This window comes from Pelophylax lessonae, assembly GCF_965119305.1.
Source record: "Pelophylax lessonae genome assembly, chromosome: 4".
In the NCBI taxonomy this organism is placed as follows: Eukaryota; Metazoa; Chordata; class Amphibia; order Anura; family Ranidae; genus Pelophylax; species Pelophylax lessonae.
In genome coordinates, this window is record NC_138771.1 from 474,256,195 (window position 1) to 474,281,675 (window position 25,481).

The 25,481-nt window shown below is 45.5% G+C and overlaps 1 protein-coding gene across 2 annotated transcripts in view; it reads right to left on the bottom strand.

Moving 5' to 3' along the window:
• TSPAN9 (tetraspanin 9) overlaps positions 1-25,481 on the bottom strand; it is a 989,451-nt gene that overhangs the window by 869,919 nt on the left and 94,051 nt on the right. For both annotated transcript variants that reach the window (XM_082255249.1, XM_082255248.1), the window contains exon 2: positions 21,378-21,432. The gene's annotated coding sequence lies outside the window, so the exon portion shown is untranslated. The remainder of the gene's footprint in view (positions 1-21,377; positions 21,433-25,481) is intronic.

The window sequence follows — 25,481 nt, forward strand, 5'->3', positions numbered from 1 at the left end:
GTGGAAGTGGACCTGTCTATATGACAGCTGAGGCATATCAGCCCTGGCATTACTCCCAAGCTGTCACTGCAAATTCTGCATGCAGATTAAATGAATTGTGATTTGCTTCATTAACTCAGAGCTGATATACTGCACATTTTAAATCAGTGATTGCTTCACTCTCTTAGCATTTTTTACTATAAAAAAAATGAATTTCATGCTGTTATTTTCAGACTATAAAAACACTTTTTCTTTTTTTTTTTTGTAAAAGCTAATTGGAATGTACATGGGTACACTGTCATAATTGGAGAGACTTATTTATACCAACATCAAGCATAACAATTTGAAACTGCTTGAACAGGCAATTCTTGAAAATGAGAGAATAGCAAGGGAGGTGTCTAAGTTTAAAGCGCCATCTAGTGATTTTAAGGGGAACTGCACATGCTCAGACTGCAGACTGTCATTACTCATTAATGGCTAGTTGTTCTATGATAAAATTTCATTAAAGCCAGCTGAAATTACACAAAAAGATAAAAAAAAAAAAAAAAAAGAGATGTGAGAAGTACACGGTAACGTATGTTACCATTAACTGCACTTTGCTGAAAACCCCAAAATATGCAAAAACCTGCATTTTTCCTATGCATTGCACTAATGCAAAAATATGTAAATATAGCCTAAGTTCTCTTGCTATAGGAAGAGTTATTTCACAACCTCTTTTCCAGGTGTTCAGCACCTACTGATCTAAAGAAAGTTCTCAACAGCCAATCGATTTTATCTTTTAAGGCTCAGTAAATAGGCATATAAGCGTACCACATAAAATACATCTGTGGCTGCAGAGCCTTTGAGCCCCAACTGGTGCATAATTCTGCCCATATGATAGTACTGACATTACAGGCGCATATGCATATAGGCCTAATTTCCCAAACGCAAAACTTCTGCGTTCGGGAAATTATGCTCATACGCATGCGATTGCAAAAGCAAGCTAGCCCCGGTATTTCAGCACCTTTTACCCCACCAGCAATAGATATGTCAGCATGTTGGGGAAAACCCCATGCCCAAATGCTCCCTCCTCATTCTCAAGCTGACATTTGTCAGCTCCAGAGCATGATTTGAGCATGTTCATTGTTAATTTAACTGTTAAAATAAAGTTGGTTCAAATCTACCAGAACAAATTTTCTTCATTTAACTCTTGCTGAAAGTGATTGTAAACAATCACCTTGTAAAACAAACCATTTAGTTTAAAATAGAAAAGAGCCGGTTCACACTGAGGGTTTGGGTTTGGGGGGCGACCTGTGAAGTCGCATGCACCGCGACTTCGGCACGACTTGCAGAAACTTCACAAATTGGAAGTCTATGCAAGTCGCTCCCAGGTCGCCCCAAAGTAGTACAGGACCCTTTTTCTAAGTCCTATTAGAACGGGTCCTGTACTACTCAATGGACCGCGACATACCGCGACTTGTCAGGCTGACAAGTTGCCTGACAAGTCGCGCTAGTCTGAATGGGCTCTAAATCTAAAAAAATATATATACCTTTTATCCTTTTTTTTAATAAATAATCACATTCCCTCTATTCTCAGCTGCATAAGAGCTGGGGGGGGGGGGGGGGGGAGAAACAGCAGAAAACAGAGCTTGCCAGTAAATGAGTGAATGGCTGTGCAGCGGGGGGCGTGTCAGGATAAGTCTGATCTTTGGAGGAGAATACACTGAGTTTCCAGCACAGCTAGAGAACTGACCACGCTGTGCTCTCCTGCTTAGTGTGGTCATTTTTTAAATATGAAAGGAAGGAGACTGTCAGGAACAGCAGGGATTTCACACAAAGAAAGCAATACAAAAAGAACAGGATACCTTCTCATACAAGTGCATGGTACAGCAGGCGCGTATCAGGAATATTACGTGTTGGGGTAACATATACTTTATGTATCTTTCAGCTAGCTATCTAGTCATTAGCAAGTTGCGTAGTCCTGGATCCCACATCGTTTTTTTAAATCGGGCTTCTAGTACTGGCTTAGATTTGTCCAGGCCTGGTCTAACCTTACAATTCTCTATCCTAAACTTTAAAAAAGCGTCTGTGATGGCTTTGTGTGGTTAGCACCTTTGCCTTGCAGCACTGGGGTCATCGGGTTGAATCCTGGCCAGGACACTGTCTGCATGGAGTTTGCATGTTCTCCATGAGCTTGTTATGGGTTTCCTCTCAGTACTCTGGTTTTCTCCCACACTTCAAAGCCATTCTGGTTGGTTGATTGGCTCCCTTCCAAATTGGTCTGTGTATGTATATGTATTCAGGTGAAATATGGATTTTAGATTGTAATCCCGTGTGGGCAGGGTTATATGTGAATTTATTATATGCAATGCATATAAATGTGAAAAAAACAAAACAAAACCGTGCTATCTCTGTGTATTAACCTTCTATTAATCAACTCTATATACTATAGGAAGCAGCTAGCACCAGTATGCATCCAACCACCTGTAAAATTACAATGACATTTTATGCAATGTGCTGTATAAATTGTCAGAACTATATAAATACCTGTAATAAATAAATAAATGCATTTGTGATCTCTAAGCCTACAGCCCTGGCTAGCCAACTATGATAGTCCTGAAGACGGGTGTCAGCGATATCATTTTCTATGCCTTGGTTTTCCCTGAGATCACACACAGCTCAGAAAAGATCTGGGCGATCTTTAAATTGGCGCAGTACCTTCCAGCAGCACAGGGTGGAATCTTTGAATCAAACTAGCATCTTATAGAAAAGCAATCTCATAAAATGTATCACTGCTCCTTTCTTGAACAGCCTGGCTGTGCAACAAGGTTGGTAAATCTCCCTAAATGTCTGCGGTTTACAGGTTTCATGGTGTCACAGAAAAGCGTGAAGTTCTGCTTAAAAAAATACGTGCATGACAGATCTGAACTTCACAGCATTTTACAGCCGACTTATTTCTTGATACATTTTTTTCCCCCAAGATCTGAAACTCTTACTGGTATTATTTTACATAAAGTCATACAATTAAAGCTATTCTCCAGGCATATATAAAGAACAGCCATGTAATCCAGTTTAAGGGTACCCGGCAGTAAACTGAAATGTCTGCTGAAACTATCCAGACCCCCTCCCACTTCACAATTCACCTACTATAACTGGGTGCAAATTGTACCTGTCAAGAAAATGTAGGGTTTATACTGACCTTCACCCCCATCTTCCGCTCATGGAGCCTAGGCGAGGATAACATTACACTCCTTCCGGCTAGATCCTGGGGAAAACAGAACAGCTGAAATCTAGTGGGAAGATGCTTTCGCAATGGACTGAAGTTAAGGGTCTTCTTTTGAGATTTTACCTGTTCTGCGTTACTCAGGAATCTTTCCAGGGTCACTGATGTTGTGACGTCATTCCAGCAATGCAGAAGATGGGGGTAAGGTAAGTATATGTCACACTCGCCTGTTTCATGCTCCAGTGTTGGGTCTTTCCTTCTGTGTGCAGATGCTGGTTGCCAGCCAATCACAGAGGGGGTGCTGCACAAATTGCTCAGTGTTGGAGCAATGTGTCCACATGCTAGCAGTCAGACCCCTGTTTTCTCCTTTCTATCATTGTCCTGGACATCTAATGATCCACAGCATTTATAGTGTCTTCAGTGGTTCCAGCCATAGTTTCTTAGTGTGTCCCAACCTACTTCGAGTCTTGTGTTCTCAGTGTGTCCCAGCCTGCTTCTAGCCTTGTGTTCCCAGTGTTCCAGCCGCTTCTAGCCTTGTGTTCCCAGTGTGTCCCAGCCTACTTCTAGTCTTGTGTTCCCAGTGTGTCCCAGCCCGCTTCTCGCCTTGTGTTCTCAGTGTGTCCCAGCCTGCTTCTAGCCTTGTGTTCCCAGTGTGTCCCAGCCTGCTTCTAGTCTTGTGTTCCCAGTGTGTCCCAGCCTGCTTCTAGCCTTGTGTTATAAGTGTGTCCCAGCCTACTTCTAGCCTTGTGTTCCCAGTGTGTCCCAGCCTTCTTCTAGCCTTGTGTTCCCAGTGTGCCCCAGCCTGCTTCTAGCCTTGTGTTCCCTGTGTGTCCCAGCCTGCTTCTAGTCTTGTGTTCCTAGTGTGTCCCAGCCCGCTTCCAGCCTTATGTTCCCAGTGTGTCCCAGCCTACTTCTACCCTTGTGTTCCCAGTGTGTCTCTGCCTGCTTCTAGCCTTGTGTTCCCAGTGTGCCCCAACCTGCGTCTAGCCTTGTGTTCACAGTGTGCCCCAGCCTGCTTCTAGCCTTGTGTTCCCAGTGTGTCCCAGCCCGCTTCTAGCCTTATGTTCCCAGTGTGTCCCAGCCTACTTCTACCCTTGTGTTCCCAGTGTGTCTCTGCCTGCTTCTAGCCTTATGTTCCCAGTGTGCCCCAGCCTGCTTCTAGCCTTGTGTTCCAGTGTGTCCCAGCCTCCTTCCAGCCTTGTGTTCCAGTGTGTCCCAGCCTGCTTCTAGCCTTGTGTTCCAGTGTGTTCCAGCCTGCTTCTAGCCTTGTGTTCCCAGTGTCCCAGCCCACTTCTAGCCTTGTGTTCCCAGTGTGTCCCAGCCCACTTTTAGCCTTGTGTTCCAAGTGTGTTTCAGCCCGCTCTAGTCTTGTGTTCCAGTGTGTCCCAGCCTGCTTCTAGCCTTGTTTTCCCAGTGTGTCCCTGCCCTCTTCTAGCCTTGTGTTCCAAGTGTGACCCGACCCGCTTCTAGCCTTGTGTTCCTAGTGTGTCCCATCTTACTTCCAGCTTTGTGTTCCAAGTGTGTTCCAGACCATTTCTAGCCTTGTATTACCATTGTGTCCCAGCCTGCTTCTAGTCTTGTGTTCCCAGTGTGTCTCAGCCTGCTTCTAACCTTGTGTTCCCAGTGTGTCCCAGCCCACTTCTAGCCTTGTGGTTCCAGTGTGTCCCAGCCCCCTTTTAGCCTTGTGTTCCCAGTGTGTCCCAGCCCGCTTCTCGCCTTGTGTTCTCAGTGTGTCCCAGCCTGCTTCTAGCCTTGTGTTCCCAGTGTGTCCCAGCCTGCTTCTAGTCTTGTGTTCCCAGTGTGTCCCAGCCTGCTTCTAGCCTTGTGTTATAAGTGTGTCCCAGCCTACTTCTAGCCTTGTGTTCCCATTGTGTCCCAGCCTTCTTCTAGCCTTGTGTTCCTAGTGTGCCCCAGCCTGCTTCTAGCCTTGTGTTCCCAGTGTGCCCCAGCCTGCTTCTAGCCTTGTGTTCCCTGTGTGTCCCAGCCTGCTTCTAGTCTTGTGTTCCTAGTGTGTCCCAGCCCGCTTCCAGCCTTATGTTCCCAGTGTGTCCTAGCCTACTTCTACCCTTGTGTTCCCAGTGTGTCTCTGCCTGCTTCTAGCCTTGTGTTCCCAGTGTGCCCCAGCCTGCTTCTAGCCTTGTGTTCCCAGTGTGCCCCAGCCTGCGTCTAGCCATGTGTTTCCAGTGTGTCCCAGCCCGCTTCTAGCCTTATGTTCCCAGTGTGTCCCAGACAACTTCTACCCTTGTGTTCCCAGTGTGTCTCTGCCTGCTTCTAGCCTTGTGTTCCCAGTGTGCCCCAGCCTGCTTCTAGCCTTGTGTTCCAGTGTGTCCCAGCCTGTTTCTAGTCTTGTGTTTCCAGTGTGTCCCAGCCTCCTTCCAGCCTTGTGTTCCAGTGTGTCCCAGCCTGCTTCTAGTCTTGTGTTCCAGTGTGTTCCAGCCTGCTTCTAGCCTTGTGTTCCCAGTGTCCCAGCCCACTTCCAGCCTTGTGGTTCCAGTGTGTCCCAGCCCCCTTTTAGCCTTGTGTTCCCAGTGTGTCCCAGCCCGCTTCTCGCCTTGTGTTCTCAGTGTGTCCCAGCCTGCTTCTAGCCTTGTGTTCCCAGTGTGTCCCAGCCTGCTTCTAGTCTTGTGTTCCCAGTGTGTCCCAGCCTGCTTCTAGCCTTGTGTTATAAGTGTGTCCCAGCCTACTTCTAGCCTTGTGTTCCCATTGTGTCCCAGCCTTCTTCTAGCCTTGTGTTCCTAGTGTGCCCCAGCCTGCTTCTAGCCTTGTGTTCCCAGTGTGCCCCAGCCTGCTTCTAGCCTTGTGTTCCCTGTGTGTCCCAGCCTGCTTCTAGTCTTGTGTTCCTAGTGTGTCCCAGCCCGCTTCCAGCCTTATGTTCCCAGTGTGTCCTAGCCTACTTCTACCCTTGTGTTCCCAGTGTGTCTCTGCCTGCTTCTAGCCTTGTGTTCCCAGTGTGCCCCAGCCTGCTTCTAGCCTTGTGTTCCAGTGTGTCCCAGCCTGCGTCTAGCCTTGTGTTTCCAGTGTGTCCCAGCCCGCTTCTAGCCTTGTGTTCCCAGTGTGTCCCAGCCTACTTCTAGTCTTGTGTTCCCAGTGTGTCCCAGCCCGCTTCTCGCCTTGTGTTCTCAGTGTGTCCCAGCCTGCTTCTAGCCTTGTGTTCCCAGTGTGTCCCAGCCTGCTTCTAGTCTTGTGTTCCCAGTGTGTCCCAGCCTGCTTCTAGCCTTGTGTTATAAGTGTGTCCCAGCCTACTTCTAGCCTTGTGTTCCCAGTGTGTCCCAGCCTTCTTCTAGCCTTGTGTTCCCAGTGTGCCCCAGCCTGCTTCTAGCCTTGTGTTCCCTGTGTGTCCCAGCCTGCTTCTAGTCTTGTGTTCCTAGTGTGTCCCAGCCCGCTTCCAGCCTTATGTTCCCAGTGTGTCCCAGCCTACTTCTACCCTTGTGTTCCCAGTGTGTCTCTGCCTGCTTCTAGCCTTGTGTTCCCAGTGTGCCCCAACCTGCATATAGCCTTGTGTTCCCAGTGTGACCCAGCCTGCTTCTAGCCTTGTGTTCCCAGTGTGTCCCAGCCCGCTTCTAGCCTTATGTTCCCAGTGTGTCCCAGCCTACTTCTACCCTTGTGTTCCCAGTGTGTCTCTGCCTGCTTCTAGCCTAATGTTCCCAGTGTGCCCCAGCCTGCTTCTAGCCTTGTGTTCCAGTGTGTCCCAGCCTCCTTCCAGCCTTCTTTTCCAGTGTGTCCCAGCCTGCTTCTAGCCTTGTGTTCCAGTGTGTTCCAGCCTGCTTCTAGCCTTGTGTTCCCAGTGTCCCAGCCCACTTCTAGCCTTGTGTTCCCAGTGTGTCCCAGCCCACTTTTAGCCTTGTGTTCCAAGTGTGTTTCAGCCCGCTCTAGTCTTGTGTTCCAGTGTGTCCCAGCCTGCTTCTAGCCTTGTTTTCCCAGTGTGTCCCTGCCCTCTTCTAGCCTTGTGTTCCAAGTGTGACCCGACCCGCTTCTAGCCTTGTGTTCCTAGTGTGTCCCATCTTACTTCCAGCTTTGTGTTCCAAGTGTGTTCCAGACCATTTCTAGCCTTGTATTACCATTGTGTCCCAGCCTGCTTCTAGTCTTGTGTTCCCAGTGTGTCTCAGCCTGCTTCTAACCTTGTGTTCCCAGTGTGTCCCAGCCCACTTCTAGCCTTGTGGTTCCAGTGTGTCCCAGCCCCCTTTTAGCCTTGTGTTCCCAGTGTGTCCCAGCCCGCTTCTCGCCTTGTGTTCTCAGTGTGTCCCAGCCTGCTTCTAGCCTTGTGTTCCCAGTGTGTCCCAGCCTGCTTCTAGCCTTGTGTTATAAGTGTGTCCCAGCCTACTTCTAGCCTTGTGTTCCCATTGTGTCCCAGCCTTGTTCTAGCCTTGTGTTCCTAGTGTGCCCCAGCCTGCTTCTAGCCTTGTGTTCCCAGTGTGCCCCAGCCTGCTTCTAGCCTTGTGTTCCCTGTGTGTCCCAGCCTGCTTCTAGTCTTGTGTTCCTAGTGTGTCCCAGCCCGCTTCTAGCCTTATGTTCCCAGTGTGTCCCAGACAACTTCTACCCTTGTGTTCCCAGTGTGTCTCTGCCTGCTTCTAGCCTTGTGTTCCCAGTGTGCCCCAGCCTGCTTCTAGCCTTGTGTTCCAGTGTGTCCCAGCCTGTTTCTAGTCTTGTGTTTCCAGTGTGTCCCAGCCTCCTTCCAGCCTTGTGTTCCAGTGTGTCCCAGCCTGCTTCTAGTCTTGTGTTCCAGTGTGTTCCAGCCTGCTTCTAGCCTTGTGTTCCCAGTGTCCCAGCCCACTTCCAGCCTTGTGGTTCCAGTGTGTCCCAGCCCCCTTTTAGCCTTGTGTTCCCAGTGTGTCCCAGCCCGCTTCTCGCCTTGTGTTCTCAGTGTGTCCCAGCCTGCTTCTAGCCTTGTGTTCCCAGTGTGTCCCAGCCTGCTTCTAGTATTGTGTTCCCAGTGTGTCCCAGCCTGCTTCTAGCCTTGTGTTATAAGTGTGTCCCAGCCTACTTCTAGCCTTGTGTTCCCATTGTGTCCCAGCCTTCTTCTAGCCTTGTGTTCCTAGTGTGCCCCAGCCTGCTTCTAGCCTTGTGTTCCCAGTGTGCCCCAGCCTGCTTCTAGCCTTGTGTTCCCAGTGTGCCCCAGCCTGCGTCTAGCCTTGTGTTTCCAGTGTGTCCCAGCCCGCTTCTAGCCTTATGTTCCCAGTGTGTCCCAGACAACTTCTACCCTTGTGTTCCCAGTGTGTCTCTGCCTGCTTCTAGCCTTGTGTTCCCAGTGTGCCCCAGCCTGCTTCTAGCCTTGTGTTCCAGTGTGTCCCAGCCTGTTTCTAGTCTTGTGTTTCCAGTGTGTCCCAGCCTCCTTCCAGCCTTGTGTTCCAGTGTGTCCCAGCCTGCTTCTAGTCTTGTGTTCCTAGTGTGTCCCAGCCCATTTCTAGCCTTATGTTCCCAGTGTGTCCCAGACAACTTCTACCCTTGTGTTCCCAGTGTGTCTCTGCCTGCTTCTAGCCTTGTGTTCCCAGTGTGCCCCAGCCTGCTTCTAGCCTTGTGTTCCAGTGTGTCCCAGCCTGTTTCTAGTCTTGTGTTTCCAGTGTGTCCCAGCCTCCTTCCAGCCTTGTGTTCCAGTGTGTCCCAGCCTGCTTCTAGCCTTGTGTTCCAGTGTGTTCCAGCCTGCTTCTAGCCTTGTGTTCCTAGTGTCCCAGCCCACTTCTAGCCTTGTGTTCCCAGTGTGTCCCAGCCCACTTTTAGCCTTGTGTTCCAAGTGTGTTCCAGCCCGCTCTAGTCTTGTGTTCCAGTGTGTCCCAGCCTGCTTCTATCCTTGTTTTCCCAGTGTGTCCCTGCCCTCTTCTAGCCTTGTGTTCTCAGTGTGTCCCAGCCATCTTCTAACTTTGTGTTCCCAGTGTGTCTGAGCCTGCTTCTAACCTTCTGTCCCCAGTGTGTCCCAGCCTGCTTCTTAGTTATTCCCAGTGTGTCCAAGTCTGCTTCTAACCTTCTGTCCCCATTGTGTCCCAGCCTCCTTCCAGTCATGTCAAATCAGTGTTCTCTGAGCCTGTATCTTGCATCCAGTTTTCCTTCACCTCCATTTCTCTCTTTTCCCTTTAGGGCAGGTTCACACATGAATCAGACAGGAACGTGCACTGATTTCGCGCTGGATTGCACCAAAGGTAGTGCATGCACAACTTTTCAAAAAGCTTGTAAAAAGCCTGCTAGTAGCTTGTTTAAAGTGACAATCAGCACTCCAAATTAGAACTGTGTATAATATTTCCATAGAGAAGCTGAAGGGCACTTTAGGGCTGGGTTCACTCATGTCCGGCTGGGGTTTGCAGTTCGGAGTCTGGTGCCGTTTTGTTCACCTGTTTAGCTGTGATTCAGGTGAAAATTTTTACTTGAATTCACACCTAACCTGGACCAAAAATTGCACAGGACCATTTTTAAAAACAGACTGTGGCTGCCCTGCACATGTGTGAACAGGTTCCATTGAAAGCCAGTCTGATTTACATGTTATGCAAATTGGATGCAGTTAAAAATCCAATCCATATGCACATGCAATTCACATATAACCCAGAACCCAGACTAAAGGCTTAGAGCAGGGGTGTCAAACTTAATTTCAGTGTGGGCCGCATCAGCATTATGGTTGCTCTCAAAGGGCCGGTTGTATCTGTTTGACCAGATGTTCTAAGCACCCCCTTTACATTAGATATCAAGCGCCCCCCACCATCCAAAGTCAAGAGTCCCCCACCCTCCCTTACATCACAGTGCACCCCCCTTATCTTGTGCTGCTGCTGGGAAGAAGCTGGGGGCAGAGCTGGGAGGCAGAAAGTGCAGGATCTGGAGAAGAACCAGAGGAGGGCTGGAGTCAGCTGAATGCTGAGACCAGGGGAAGCAGAGATGAAGGGGTACTGCAGCTGCACAAAGAGGCGCAGGGTTTGAAAGAGAAGTTCTGTCCTCCTCTCTGCTGCCGAATGCTAAAACAAGGTGGAGGTGGTGACAAGGGGGCGCCGCAGCTGCAGGAGAAGTGTGAGGGTCACATGAAATGGCATGGAGGGCTGGATTCGGCCCGTGGGTCTTGTGTTTGACACATATGGCTTAGAGAAAGCTGCTGGAAGTTTCATAAAGCTTGCCCTTTACACTTCTCTTCTACAAGCTGAAGCCCATGTGAAACAGACCTTAGGGTGGCTTCACACTGCCCGCTGCGTTTTGGGCAAAACCCAGCTAACCTACCTTTTTTTATACAAGTTAGCTACACTTTCCCATAGACTTCTATTATGTCCTGCGGTTTTGATGCGCTTTCAAAAAGCACACCAAAATTCCTGCATTCAAAAAAAGCTGTATTTTAGTCAGCTTTGAAAATTTTTCTTTTTTTTTTATTTGCGTGGCTCTGTCAGCAAAGTGGATTTAGTATTTTGAAGCAAGGTCCACTTAACTTGCACCAATCCTATGTACCCGCTGGGAAGCAATCAGAGCTTGCTTGCTGCTATAGCAAAACCTTAATACAAAACTGAGCTGATTTTACGGAATGGTCACCGAATGTCTCTCATTCTTCTAAAAAACAGCGAATTTCAAGCCCCTGTATGCTGCCCCTTTTTTTCCTGAGGAACCAGTATGGGTATTTACTCCTGTGCATGGAGTTATTATATTGCTCCAGGTCATAATCACAGGTTTGCCAGATAGGAGGAACCAGGCCAAGGTTTTCTAATTAAAAACAACAGAATGTCTGCCCAAAAAATAAAATTACTGTTGAACCAATATCAATGTTACCTCAGAAAAGTCCAGGATGCCCCACTAGAGTGCATTTCCTTGGATTTGGGCCTACCAAACAAAATGGCTGACCGGGATGAAATGATCAACACACTGTAACAATAAATCTAAAGTGATTTCAGCTTGGCTTTTACAACAGAGCTGTGTACGGACTAAAATTAATTAAATGCCTCACACGAGGCCATGTTCCCTGAGTCCTTCACTTTTAATGATACAAGCCACACCGAGTCATTAATCTGAATAAAGTCAATGTGCATGTTGGAATAGAAAGTGAGGAAAGAGCCCAGAAATATCTCAGTCAAACCACCGAGGTTATAATTGCAAGGCAACGTATGGCGGTTCCCCAGAGGGTCAGACCGCAAAATTTCATACGCTATTACCAGCCCGGCCACAGACCCGAAAGTGATCTTTTGTTTTTTACATGTAATTGTGATGCATGAGCAGCCATAAAAAAAGCTGCAAAGTGGCCTTTGCTAGTAAATTTTCTCCTCTGTGTTTTATAAATACTGGGAGAATCACAAGCTAACTCAATTAGCGTTCAATCAAGGCTTCGCCAACTCTCTTAACAGAAGTTCAATCCCCTGGATATTACGGGCCCTTTACAGTTTTATTATGTGAAGACACAATCAGGGATGTTCTATGGAAGGGGGTCCACATTTACTTCTTAAAGCAGACGTATGTTCAAAGGTTAAAGAGGAACTCTGGGCAATCAGCTAACTTCACTATTGATATACATATCTGGGAGCTACTTTACTTGCTAAAAGATTTATAGATCTGTCCACCCAGTGCTAAAATTTACACAGCTCTGTCACAAAGCACTGCCTGGTGACTTTTCTCCTTTATAGTTAAAGTGTAACTAAAGGAAACATTTTTGTTTTTTAGTTTTGGATGGAGCGGAGAGGGATTAGAACACCTGTTAATTTTTTTATTACCGCCTCTACCCCCGTTAGGGAGATTCACCCTTTGTCTTGTTTACCATTATCACCGGTAATAAAAGTAAAAGAAAATCGTTAAATTTGGGTGGACCTCTGAATAGAAATAGAGGGGAAATCTTCCAATGGGAACACTAGTTCTGGTGACATCCCAGGATTTTCTCACTTTGAAGGGATTTTCTCTCACTTCCTGTTTAGCTATGGGACAGTGAAGGGAAATTCCTCCAATGGGACTCACAGAGGTTTTACCTTCCCTTACTCTATTCAAAATTTAAAAAACAAGTTTAAAAAATTGCCTTTACAGATACACTTTACAGAAATCCTTCAAACTCCTCACCCACTTCCATAAAAAAAATACTCCTCCCCCCTTAAGGGGGGATTCAAGGGGTTAAATCAGGCAGCTAAGAGGAAAGACAATACCTCCTAACCACCTGTTAAAAAAAATCCAAATTGAGATCGATCTTCAGAGAGCAAAGCACATGTGAAAAAGCCCTCTCACTTCTTTGTTTGGTAAGAGCAGTGCAAATTAGTTATGGACATAGGCCTGCGCAGAGGGGGTGCCGGGTGTGCCTGGGCACACCTTACTCACCCTGTGCGGCGCAGATTCCCCCTACTGTCTGGTGCTGATATTTCACCAAAGCCCCCCAACGAATCTCCTTAAAAATACAATTGTAAAAAAAAAACTACTGACACCGTCCAGTGCCCTACTGACACCAATCTGTGCTGTACTGACACTGTCCACTGCTCTACTGACACCAATCTGTGCCCTACTGACACCGTCCTCTGCCCCGCTGACTGACCCCATCCACTGTCATGCTGATACCAACCTCTGCTCTGCTGACTGACATCAACATCTGCTCTACTCTACTCTACTGAAGCCTTCCATGTTTCAAAACATTTTAAAATGTTTAATGGGTTTTGGCTCTGCTCCGTGTGCAATATAAAGCTAATATCCGTTCAGTTTATCATAAGCCAAATATCAAAAACAATATAAGCCAAAAGTATACATAAAAATATTGTGAAACATATGCAATATTATGTGCAAAATTATAATTATTAATAAAATGCAAGTGCTAAATAAAAGTGCCCAAGTGCTGTGAACTAACTAACTATCTAATTTCACTAGAACCATTAGTCAATTTATACATAAATTGTAAGCTAATACAAAGTGATCTGTGTCTAAAGTGAACAGTCCATAAGTATTATGCAGTATCTCATGAGTTAGTCCAGCACTCCAGCTCTCCTTGCTGGTCCTTGTGGTGATATCAGTAAAAGGAGCGATACCTGGTGGTGTTACAACCAGGGGGTTGTGCAACAGCATGCAGTGTGCCCGGTGTCTCCACTCGTGTCCCCCTCCTGTTATCTCACTCACTAGATGTCTCTCCCCTTACAACAGGGGTATCCAGCCTTTACAGCTACACCTGGCTATTTGCCTCTGGCGGACTCTCCTTCCAACCCCCAGCAGTATTAGTGGTACATAGAAATAGCAAAAATAGACCCGATAGTGTAAATCCGTAAGTTTTATTATTAAAAAGTCACAATAGTGCACTTACATTTGGTTAAAATCAATCTGCTCGTGTCAAACCAGGAAGTCCGGAATGCAATGCGCTCCACAGACCCAAACGGAAGTGGCGCAATGATGTTTGGCTCCGCCATACGCGTTTTCTCACACTGACGTCATGTGTATATATATTTATATATACATACACACACAGCTTTGAGGTGCACACCCTAATGGAACATCTATTGCAGTGCTGCGTACTGCTCTATGCACACTTCAAATCCCATAGTCCCTTGTCCATCTTGGAAGCAAGCTATGTTCTCTCAAGTAGGGGGAAGTGTAAGAATTTGGAGATTTAAAGGAAGATGAAAGTAACAGAAGTTGCTTTTTTGAATTAAGAATACATACTTGGATAGATTTATTTAAACCAGAGTTTACACTCATTTTATTACCCCTTTTTATTCCAAGGTGACCCCACGTCTGGTATTCTCGCCTAGGTGGGAATGACAAACCACAGTTACCTGAAGCCTCCTAGGATACTCACGTCACACATCCTAGAAGGCATTGGCAATCTAGAGCACACTGCCCATGCGCTGCTGTGCATCATCATAGGACTGACTGCAAGAAACAGAAAGTTATTCGGCTCCCAATATAAAGAAGATGATATTGTGGGACCTGGAGAGAGGTAGATTGCAACAGGGCAATGTCGGATTCGCTGGACGTGTTATTATGTGTTTTGAGGATACCACAGCCAAAAAAGTAAGAGGGGATTAATAAGAAATATTTATTTTATTTATTTATTTCAGGTACTTATATAGCGCTGTCAATTTACGCAACGCTTTACATATACATTGCACATTCACATCAGTCCCTGCCCTCAAGGAGCTTACAATTTAAGGTCCCTAACTCACATACATACACAGTATGGCCAATTTTTTATACAGGATCCAATTAACCTACCAGCATGTCTTTGGAGTGTGGGAGGAAACCGGAGTACCCGGAGGAAACCCACGCAGGCACAGGGAGAACATGCAAACTCCAGGCAGGTAGTGTCGTGGTTGGGATTTGAACCAGTGACCCTCTTGCTGCTAGGTGATACCACAGGTGGTTTCGTTTTTCTTTAAATAGCGCAGCTAAGTCACCTCCCTTCCCCTAGCATGTAAATGGGCAATGAAGGTGCAGCAACATGCTGATAAGGTATTCCCTCTCTCTGTTCTCTCCTCCTGGGAGCATGTTCCTTGTTAGCACATGTGCATGTCCCTTCTATGTAGTGTTAAGATAGGAGCTGAAAAGTTATGTTTACCACAATGAACCCTGTCTGTAATGTGCTGACAGATCTCATTAACAGTTTTAAAGTGGATGTGCTCGTTGTCTGTCCCAACAAGAGATCTCAAGGCTAGGATGGTACATTGTATATTAATGTACAAAAAGTTTCTAATCTGTCCCCTAATTGCAAGCAATACTAAGCAAAACAAGCCACCTTTAGAGTCCTATGTATAAACCTGCTCCAAAGAAACAACTAGAAAGGTAAGAAAACAGTTTTAATTGTTTTTAGATATGCTGTGTTAAAAAATGAAAGGAGGGCCATTGGGAGCTATAAATGTATAGGCAAAGTCAGCTCTGTCCAAGATTACTTGTGGATCACGTGTCATGGCAAAAATTATTGCACGTAACAATTCAGAGATAAGCAGAGGCTTGTGAGCCGGAATTTTATATTCAGGGATACATTTTTAGAAAATGACAGTTCTTGTTACACTGTATTAATATGTAAATGTATGGCTAAAGACTCCAGAAAGAATGAAAGCTGTAGAAATACATTTAGTTCAAGTCTTCATAAGGCCATCTACAGTCCATTCAATTTAACTATTTTAATGTCCTCCCACTCTTTGTTAAGCCATCCAGAATAGAAAAAGGCAGCTATTAAACTAACTGATTGCTGTGCTAATCATAAGTTAATTAATCACACAGAGGTTGATAGATGGGAGTTTCTAATGACAAGATAGGTCTGCAGATGGAGCTGTTGACCTGCCATATCTGAGCAAAGTCACTGATCTACGGACTCATATGACGACTGATATGAAACACAGAGAACCCTAGATAATCTGCATGCAAGGAATTCAAATTATGTGACTAGCAATGAGAATTTATGCGGCAGAAAAATATGTAAACACTAAGAAGTTAGTCTGACATTTCGCTAAAGAAATATGCAGCAGAACGTTCATGCTGTGACACATGACTAGGACTGCCGTTTTCATAGTGATAAGTCACAGGTGGTGAACAATCTTTATCGGAACTGGATTTGCAAATTGGTGTTGTACACTAAAATGGTCCACTATAGAATTCTAGCCATAACACAAAAAAGCCTTATATCTATATAATCCTATTTTGGGGTCTGTTAAAGAGACCCTGTCAAGTGTCTAAAGCTGTGGTTCTCAACCATCAGGCCAAGGCTTGGTATCAGGCTGTAGCCTACCGCCTGCAAGGCCCTGGTTTCCTGACTTCTCTGACAGCTAGACTTTAGATGGGGGCCGCAGCTTTGAAGAAATTAGCTCTTTGCACTCCCTTTGGCTCCTGGAGGGCATGTGGAGATGTGGGGGTCCTTTTGGCCAGTTTTGACTGTCCTGGGATCCTGACAGTCCCAGAAGAGTGATGCACACCAGGCTCCAGCTTCTCTACTAGCACAGAGTAGCACAGCCAGAGCTTTTAAAAGGAAGCCTTGCAGCTTTGCACTCATTCCAGGGGCCAGCGGGGCTACAGGACAGAGCAGATCTTGGTGTCATGGATGATCTTGGCTTTTATACTGCTGATGCCTGTCTGTTCAAATCCAAAGCCTGCAACACTGCAGTGGAGCCCCAGTTGCAGGCAGGAGTCCTGTCTAAAGCTGGACCTGAAAAGGCCTCCTGTGGGCACCAGGGGGGTTATTTTTGAGGGTGGAGAAGCAGGAAGGGGAGGTATTGCTGAGGGTGGAGAGGCAGAGAGGGGGGGTTATTGTTGAGGGTGGAGAAGCAGGGAGGGGGTTATTGTTGAGGGTGGAGAAGCAGGGAGGGGGTTATTGCTGAGGGTGGAGAGTCGGGGGGGGGGGCTATTGTAGAGGGTAGAGAAGCGGGGAGGGGGGTTATTGTTGGGGGTGGAGAAGTGGGGAGGGTTTATTGTTGAGGGTGGAAAAGCGGGAAGGGGAGTTATTGCTGAGGGGGGAAAGGTGGAGGGGGGGGTTGTTGGGGGTGGAGAGACAGAGAGACAGGGAGGGGGTTATTGTTGAGGGTGGAGAAGCGGGGAGAGGGGTTACGGTTGAGGGTGGAGAAACGAGGAGGGGAGTTATTGCTGAGGGGGGAAAGGTGGAGGGGGGGGTTGTTGGGGGTGGAGAGACAGGGAGGGGGTTATTGTTGAGGGTAGAGAAGCGGGGAGGGGGGTTACGGTTGAGGGTGGAGAAACGAGGAGGGGAGTTATTGCTGACAGTAAAGAGGCAGAGAGTGGGTTATTGTTGAGGGTGGAGTGGGGAGGGGGGTTATTGTTGAGGGTGGAGAAGCGGGGGTGGGGTATTGTTGGGGGGAGGAGGGAGGGGAGTTATTGTTGGGGGTAGAGAGGCAGGGAGGGGGGTTATTGCTGAGGGTACCAAGAACTCCAAGAAGTTCTGCAGCAGTAGCCAATCACTGCCCTGCACTACAACACCCACCAGCCCTGCCCTCAACCCCACCCAAGAAGCCCAGCAGCCTTGCCCTCTCCCCTCCAATCAGTTTTGCAGCAGCAGCCAATCACTGCCCTGCATTACAACACCCAGCAGCCCTCCCTCCTCCAAGAAGTTCTGCAGCAGCTGCAATTCACTGCCCTGCACTACAACACCCAGCAGCCCTGCCCTCCCCTCTCCAAGATATTCTGCAGCAGCAGCCAATCTTTGCCCTGCACTACAACACCAAGCAGCCCTGCCCTCCCCCTTCCAAGATATTCTGCAGCAGCAGCCAATCTTTGCCCTGCACTACAACACCCAGCAGCCCTGCCCTCCCCCCTGCAAGATATTCTGCAGCAGCAGCCAATCTTTGCCCTGCACTACAACACCCAGCAGCCCTGCCCTCCCCCCTCCAAGAAGTTTTTCAGCAGCTGAGACTCCCTGGAAAGTTATCAGAGGTGGTGGGAGGGGGAGCCTGGCTCAGTGCAGGACACGTCTACTCACTGTGTAGAACAAAATAATCCAGCAGCCGCCCGCAGAGGAGGGATGCGAGGGTCGGAATGCTGCACATCATAGGGGAAGAGACTCAGTCCACTCAGACTAAGCTAAGGGGGAGGGAAGGGGTGGGGCTAGTAGAGGAGACACTGCGGGGGTGTGACTTAACCCGTTCTGAGCTGAATAGAAATGAGGTGAAAACAAATCATCTTGACTTATCAGTGCGGGCTCAAGGGACAGTTGCTTTGGGCCTTACAACAATAAATGGACCCTGGGCAGCTGCCCCTTTTGCCCTGCATTAAAGATGGCCCTGGATGTTGTGTGGCTCTTGGGGGTGGTTAACTTGGAATATGCACTTACTCTACAATTTCCTCCTGGGCTCTTATTATCTATTGCTGAAGCTGCCCTCATCCTGAAAACTTTTCTTTGCTGTTTGTCAGGCACATTGCTGTCCCAGTGATCACTCTTCTTTTAAAAAGTTGGCAAGAAAACGCTATTATGAGCGTTTTTCATCCATCGTTTTTCTGGCATTTTTTTTTTTAGCCTTTAGTGTGCATGGAGCCTCCCAGGTGGAAATTGTTTGTTGTACGTTTGTATCCATTCTGATTGATGACAGCTCTCATGTGACAAACCACTGTGCAAAACATATCTGCTCCAGGGACAATACATAAAAAATGAGAATACAAATAATTGAACTAGAATTATAACCAATAGTGTCCAATCAGATTTTGCCATTTATTTTTGGGGAAATATTACACAGGAATTTGATTGGTCACTGTGGGATACAGCTGCAATTGTGTGCTATTTTTTATCTCATAAGGTATCTTAATGGATCAGCCCTATACATACTTATGTTAATACGTTATTATGAATTTAAAGTGTATATATAGCCCAAACTTTTTTTTTTTTTTGTTAGTTATGGATAGGGTGGGGCAGGTTTAGAATGGGGGTCAGCGACAGGTCTAACATGATCTACCCACTGATTATGGCCATGTTGGGGCATGGAAAGTTTTGGAAGAATTTACCGGGGACCCAGTCTCCCTAACGTTGAGAACCACTTCTCTAAAGATATAAAACCTGCACACTGCTCGAAAAGAAGACAAATGTATAATCATCTCTCTGACAGCCTGTTTCTCCTACCTCTCCTCTGAGCCAGCACTGTAGCCTTGGAAGGTAAGAGAAACAGGCCAATGGAAAGGTAAGTATACACAGTGTTCTACTGTACTCTGCTGCATGTTATTTTTTAAGAGCTTGACCTAAACCCTAAAACCAATCCAAGCAGGATGCTGTTTAAGCCTTATGCAAAAGCAGGCATTATGCGTTACGACTTAAACTTTCTGGCCATTTTCCTTCCATGCGAAGTCCAAGTTTTACATACAGACACCCATAGACATGAATGGCTGTGTACAAACATATTCTCTAAATGAAGACTTTCTGTGTTAAAGTGTTACTAAACCCACAACAGTAAAATCTGTTCTATAGATGCAGAATAGCATGCTTGTTACACTCACTGTGTAACTTAAGTGATTATTTCTCTGCATTGTGTAAAAAGGCTGTGTGAACCTGTATGCACAGATCCTCCCCCTCCAGCACGTTCACTCTGGGCAAGTTCAGATAAGACACAGTAAGTGTAGTTCAGCTGCACATGCTCAGTTTGGTCTCTATTGCTGGAAAGAAAGCTTCCTGGTTTTAGCTAAGCTATTCAGGTCACATGGTAAAAACATCACATATGTGGGCGTTTATACAGATCCTAAATTACGGCCCAGTCCCTCCCTCCTCCTCCATGCCCAGTAATAAAAAAGAACACAGTGGGTGGGATGTCACATCTTAAATGGATGGATGATCCACCTCCCATAAAAGCATGAGGACACGGGCTATTGAGGATTTCAAGAGGCAGTAAAATCTCCTTCTACATGAATACTCTGGATTCAGGGCAGACCCTGCAGAGTACCACATGACAGATCAGCTAACAAGGTATATAGCTGCAGTATTTTAATGTAAAAAAGATTATTTAAAAGCTGTGGTCAGTGCGGGGGGGAGGGGGTGATGAACATTTTTTTATATTACTGGGTTTAGTAACACTTCAGGACATGAGGCCATCATAAAGTGAACAGTGTCCTTAACAGTGACAATGATAAAGTGCAGGCACCTGTGTTAGGCTGGTCACTTATGTTACAATCTAATTTTACAATTATTTGCAGTAGTGTGGCTTAATGGTCAGCACTTCTGCCTTGCAGCACTGAGGTCTTCAGTTTAAATCCAAGTCATGACACTATCTGCATATTCTCCCTGTGCTTATATGGGTTTGCTCTGGGTATTCCAGTTTCCTACCACATTCCAAAGACATGTTGGTAGGTTAATTGGCTCGTGTCTAAATTGGCTCTAATAAATGTGTATGTCCATGTGAAATAGGGACCTTAGATTGTCAGCTCATTGATGCCATGATGTAAATGTATAGTATGTGAAGCTCTGCGTAAATTGATGGAGTTACATAAATCCTTGTAATAAATAAAAGTGTTGATATAAGATATTTGCCACAAAGGGAGTGCATTATTTTGAAAGAGAGGGCTGATGCACAGACTTGCACTATGAGAAATAGTAAAGTTCAACAATTGTGTAAGACCCCGTTCACACTGGGGCGACCCGACTTGCCGGGGCGACCTGTGAAGTCGCGGTGGGCAGCTCGCACCACGACCTCGGAGCGGCCGGCACAGACTTCATATCATTGAAGTCAATGCAGGTCGCTCCAGGTCGCCCCAAAGAAGCTCCGGACCCTTTTTCTAAGTCGGAGCGACTTCTGTCGCTCCTATTAGAACGGGTCCTGTGCTGCTCTATGGCAGGCGACCCACGGCGACTTGTCAGGCGACCAGGTCGCCTGACAGGTCGCCCCAGTGTGAACGGGGTCTTAAAGTTGGTAACATATCCGGTGTATCTGATGAGCAAATATGCCTGCCCCGATGTACATCAATTATTATTATTTATGTATATAAATCCTTTGTAGGCTCCAAATCACAATTTTGGAGGTGACACAGTGCTGAGAACTACGGTAGCTCCTTGTCCTGTTTGATGGCCCTGGTCAATCACTGTCATGTGGGAGGAAGAAGAGTAATGTTCCCCATACCTAGAAGTACCCAGTGGCAGCACAGATATAATACTAAATGGAAAGTATGTACAGTTGGGAAAGGAGTGGTGGCAGTTAAATCGACCTGGTCAGTAAAAATAAAAATGGCAAAAAAACTCTACCTGAAAAAGAAGAAAGGGAATACTTACCTTTTTTAAAGCCCAGTCCATTTACAAAAATTCTCCTTTGAAGAAAGCTGAGAAACTAACATTTTCATGATGTTGATATAATTGGTCGCCTTTAGGCTCGTTGGTTACTCCTGACTACACTTCACTACAGGATAGAGAATTGATATGGAGGTTGGCAGGAGGAACCACTTAGTGCTGCACGGAGCTCACGTAACCGACACTCCCACAACTGTCAGATTCCTAGTGGATTTTAGAGGAGGATTTCTATTAGACGAGGCAGCATACTGGTGTGACCAGCAGGAAAGGTAACTATTCCTGCACTTATTTTTCCGGTAGACCAGTTTACCATTTTTTAATTTTTATTGAAGGGTCCCTTTAGGTGGACTCCTTCTGTGCTCTGCATGGGCAAAAGCAGGTTCACTTTAAGACTTGTAATATCATTCCAGCAGGTCAATCTTCAGTTCTTCTTCCCAGAAATTGCTGAGACTAGCTTTTCTCTTCAAGTTTAAGCCTATAATCTTTCCTTCACTAAAGTTAACAAACAGCGTTTACCTTCATTAATAACCAGCTCGGCACAGAAACACACTCAAATTAAAATGCAACCTTATGAAAAAAGAAAAGCCAGCTTACCGTGATATTTACAAATTGAAGCCTCAGGACAAGCCTGTCTATTTTTCTATTCTTCCTAGAAGAGAGAGAAAATGAGAAATCAATTATTCTATAAGAAAAAGGATTAAAGTGGGCTTGAACATGAAATGTCTTGAGACTCAAGTTCAGACACGGCACAGATTCAGTAAAGGCTGGGAGGATCAGTTTCTGTACAGACCTGCAGGTGATTTAATATTTAATATCAGACATGGAACGTGCTATCGTGTTACACCTTATTACAGCTGGCTCATTAAAGTAATGTATGCCTTCTACATATAGCCTCCAACAGAGTACTAACTCAATGCCTGGAATTATCCAATAACATTTCTGCAGAAGAAGCACAAACGAAATTGACATCAAATTGAAGTGCGAAAGAGGTTAAAAGTACATCTAAGTCAAGATTGAAAACAAAGCCCTGAAATACACTATATGGTCAACGATTTATTGTCATCTGACCAAACCTATAAGAGCCAGATTGACGTCATATGCCAAAACCATGGCCATAAATATGGATTCCCCCACCCCAAATGTTTTCATTTCAGACAAAGTATAGGGAGGGTTATAACCCCTGTCAGTTTTATTTTTGCCATCTGGGTCCCATTGGGGAGATTTCCCTTCACTTTCTGTCCAATAGCCAAAACAGGAAGTGGGAGGAGATCACTGCAAATTAAGGCAATCTCTTGGGGCCCCCCAGGTCACCAGAAATATAGTCCTCATTGGAAGATTTCCCCTCTATTACTTTTCTGGGAAAACCCCAAAATTGGGATTTTCTTTTACTTTCTTTTTCAATGATAATGGTAAACAGGACAAAAAGAGAGGGTGAATCTCCCGAATAGGGACACAGACAGCAATAAAAATATAATAGATGTTCCAATACATCTCCAAAACTAAAAGAAAAGTTTTGCATTTAGTTATATTTTAAGCCATTTCAAGTTCAACAAAGTGTCAAACCCTGTTGCCTGATCAATAATAAAGGATCCGATTTATATATACTGTGTATCGTAACATGCAAACTAAGCACATTCATTTATTAAACCTCTATGCAATATTTATCGCCCTCTGTGCTGTGCTTTCATCTTTGCTTTATACCTATAATTACAATAGGAAATAATTTAAGCATACAATTATGTGTCTTGCAGGTAATGAAATCAAGACAAAGAAGAGATATGAGGCTTCACTGAATAAATGTCACATATCAAAGATTAGCTCAAGGGAGACCACAGAGTATTTACTTTGAGTTAAAATAGAGTTAATCTTTCACCACTGATCTTGAAATTATTTTTTATAAGACTTTAACATTTTTTCAGGCCGCTTTTTCATATTTTGACGTTTATTTCACAATTAGATTTATAAAGGCTCCCTCCAGTGGTCCCCTAAATATCAGGGAATGCCATTAACAATCCCTACTTAAAGAGAGTCTGTCACTTTGTCTATTCAGAGCAAAGTCATAGAGTAAGGTGACCAGATTTATTTAAATGAAATCCGGGGACATATTTATTTTTTTGGCAAATGGCGCAGGACTGCATAATACACAGAGCGCCGGGCACAGGACTACAAAATACACAGCACTGGGCGCAGGACAACATAATACACAAAGCGCTGGGCACAGGACTACATAATACACAGAGCACTGGGCACAGAACTACATAATACACAAAGCACTGGGCACAGGACTACATAATACACAGAGTGCTGGCCACAGGACTACATAATACACAGAGCGCTGAGCACAGGACTGCATAATACACAGAGTGCTGGGCGCAGGACTACATAATACACAGAGTGCGGGGCACAGGACTACATAATACACAGAGCTCTGGGCACAGGACTGCATAATACACAGAGCTCTGGGCACAGGACTGCATATTACACAGAGTGCTGGACACAGGACTGCATAATACACAGAGCTCTGGGCACAGGACTGCATAATACACAGAGCGCTAGGCACAGGACTACATAATACACAGAGAGCTGAGCACACCAGGCTGTTTCTCAGCCAGCCTGTCTACGTTAATCTGGGCCTGAATCCGGGGACAAAACCGGGGACAGACTTGGTCCGGGGACAGTGTCCTCAGTCCGGTGACTGTCCTTGGACCCGGGGACGTCTCGTCACCCTATCATAGAGACTGTCATTCCCCCCCTACTTATACCATATACCATTAGAGCACTCCCCTGCTGCTCTTTCCTCCCAGAATACCTGGTTTTGGCACCCTGCTATCATCTGACTTGGATTTAGCAAATGGCCGCTATTGCCAAGCATTGCATCATGGGAGGAGGTCACATGCTACCTCACAACCGAACTTTTAAAAATTATATTAGTATTGTAAAACCTATAGAAGATTTTAGTAACTGGGTTTTATACTTTGAAGTTTAACTCTGGGTCCTTTCCACCACTGCATGGGTTCATTGCTTGTTTTGTCTAAGGGTTGAAAAATAAGGTGAATTAAAAATTCATAGGTGTGTATACCCTTAAGTGCCAATAAAAATGATAAAGTGCTCATCATCCTCAAAATAATAATTCACAACTCTTGTGCATAAGTGCAAAATTATAAGTATGCATAATTCATAATAATCAACAACTAAATATAGCCAATACATACTGTAACTAAAAATCATAAAGTTCATGCTATGTTCAGTGCATCAACCAAAAAATGATCATATATAGTGGTCTGGAACTTCAATATGACTCCACGTTCTTTCATCGTAAGAAACATCTTCACATATTTCCCTGAAGACATTTCTTATAGCGAAACCAGTCGAGAAACCCTTTTTTATCACTTTTTGGTTGATGTCTCCGGATGTACTAAACATAGCATGAACATTTGATGATTTTTAGTTATGTGTTGGCTACATTTAGTTGTTTATTATGAATGTAGTAATTCAGTGTCACTGCGTGAAGATTATGTACACTTATGATTTTGCACTTACACACTTAAATCTGTGGTTTATTATGAATTTTGAGGATTATGAGAACTCTATATTTTTTATTGGCACTTAAAGGTAAACACACCTTTGAGTTTGTAATTTATTGTATGAAATCTTTATTTATAGTTCCTAAACAGACAGTGCACCTATTTTGTGTATTGATAATTATATATCTTGTATTCAGATAATAGAATGCAGCAGTTCTTGGAAAGTAATACTAGTGCAAGATTCTTTAGTTTATTTAAAATAAGGTGAATTATTTAATTCCTTAACCACCCCCCCCCCCCAGCATCTGGCACTGTCCTCTGCTGTCTATTGCTCCTGGGATGTGGGTGACCCTCAGGATCCTCATGTATAATACAGGACCACTGGTCCTGCCCTGTACACAATGATTTCAGAGACTGCAACTTGTCAGGCAGAGAAGTGCTTCTGAAGACTGATCGTGCAGTGTGGATAATGATGTGGTAGTGAGGAATAAGGTAAGTATGTAAAGCGGAACTCCACCCAAAAGGAACTCGTCCTCCGGTCCTCTTGCACAATTTGCACTTAAGAGGGGGGGGGGGCAGTTACTCGATTTTGACAGGTACCTGCTCCCAATTCCATTCCTAGCACTGCGGCACTCAGCAATGGAAGTTCTCCTCCCTCCCTCCCCCTGCAGTCTTCTGGGACACTGACAGATCCCAGAAGACTGCAGCCACCAATCCAGGACACACATGCACAGTAAGCAACCTACTGTGACAGCCGGGTGCCCATAGTGAAGATTTCGGCGCTGCGGAAGGACAAAGGATGAAGGCGGCTGGGGTGAGCTCACCGCTGGACCGTGGGACAGGTGAGTGGCTGTTTCTTAAAAGTCAGCAGCTACACTTTTTGTGGGTGCTGACTTTTATTTATTTTTTTTATAGGTGGCTGGAGCTCCCATTTAACCTTTTTCCTTTCCACCAGGCAAAACTAACCCTTACCGTACAGCTGGGGACCCACTACAAGAGTCATTTTTTTCCAGTCCAGAGTACAGCTTAAGAAAATTTTGCAAAATATTTTAAAATATGTCTAAAACATACTACAGATTTGTTCCTCTTTAAAACTTGTTTACTGATTGTTAAAGCTGAGCTTTAGCCAAAAGGGGAAGCTCCGCTTGTCTGCCCCCTTCCTCCGCTGCCATAT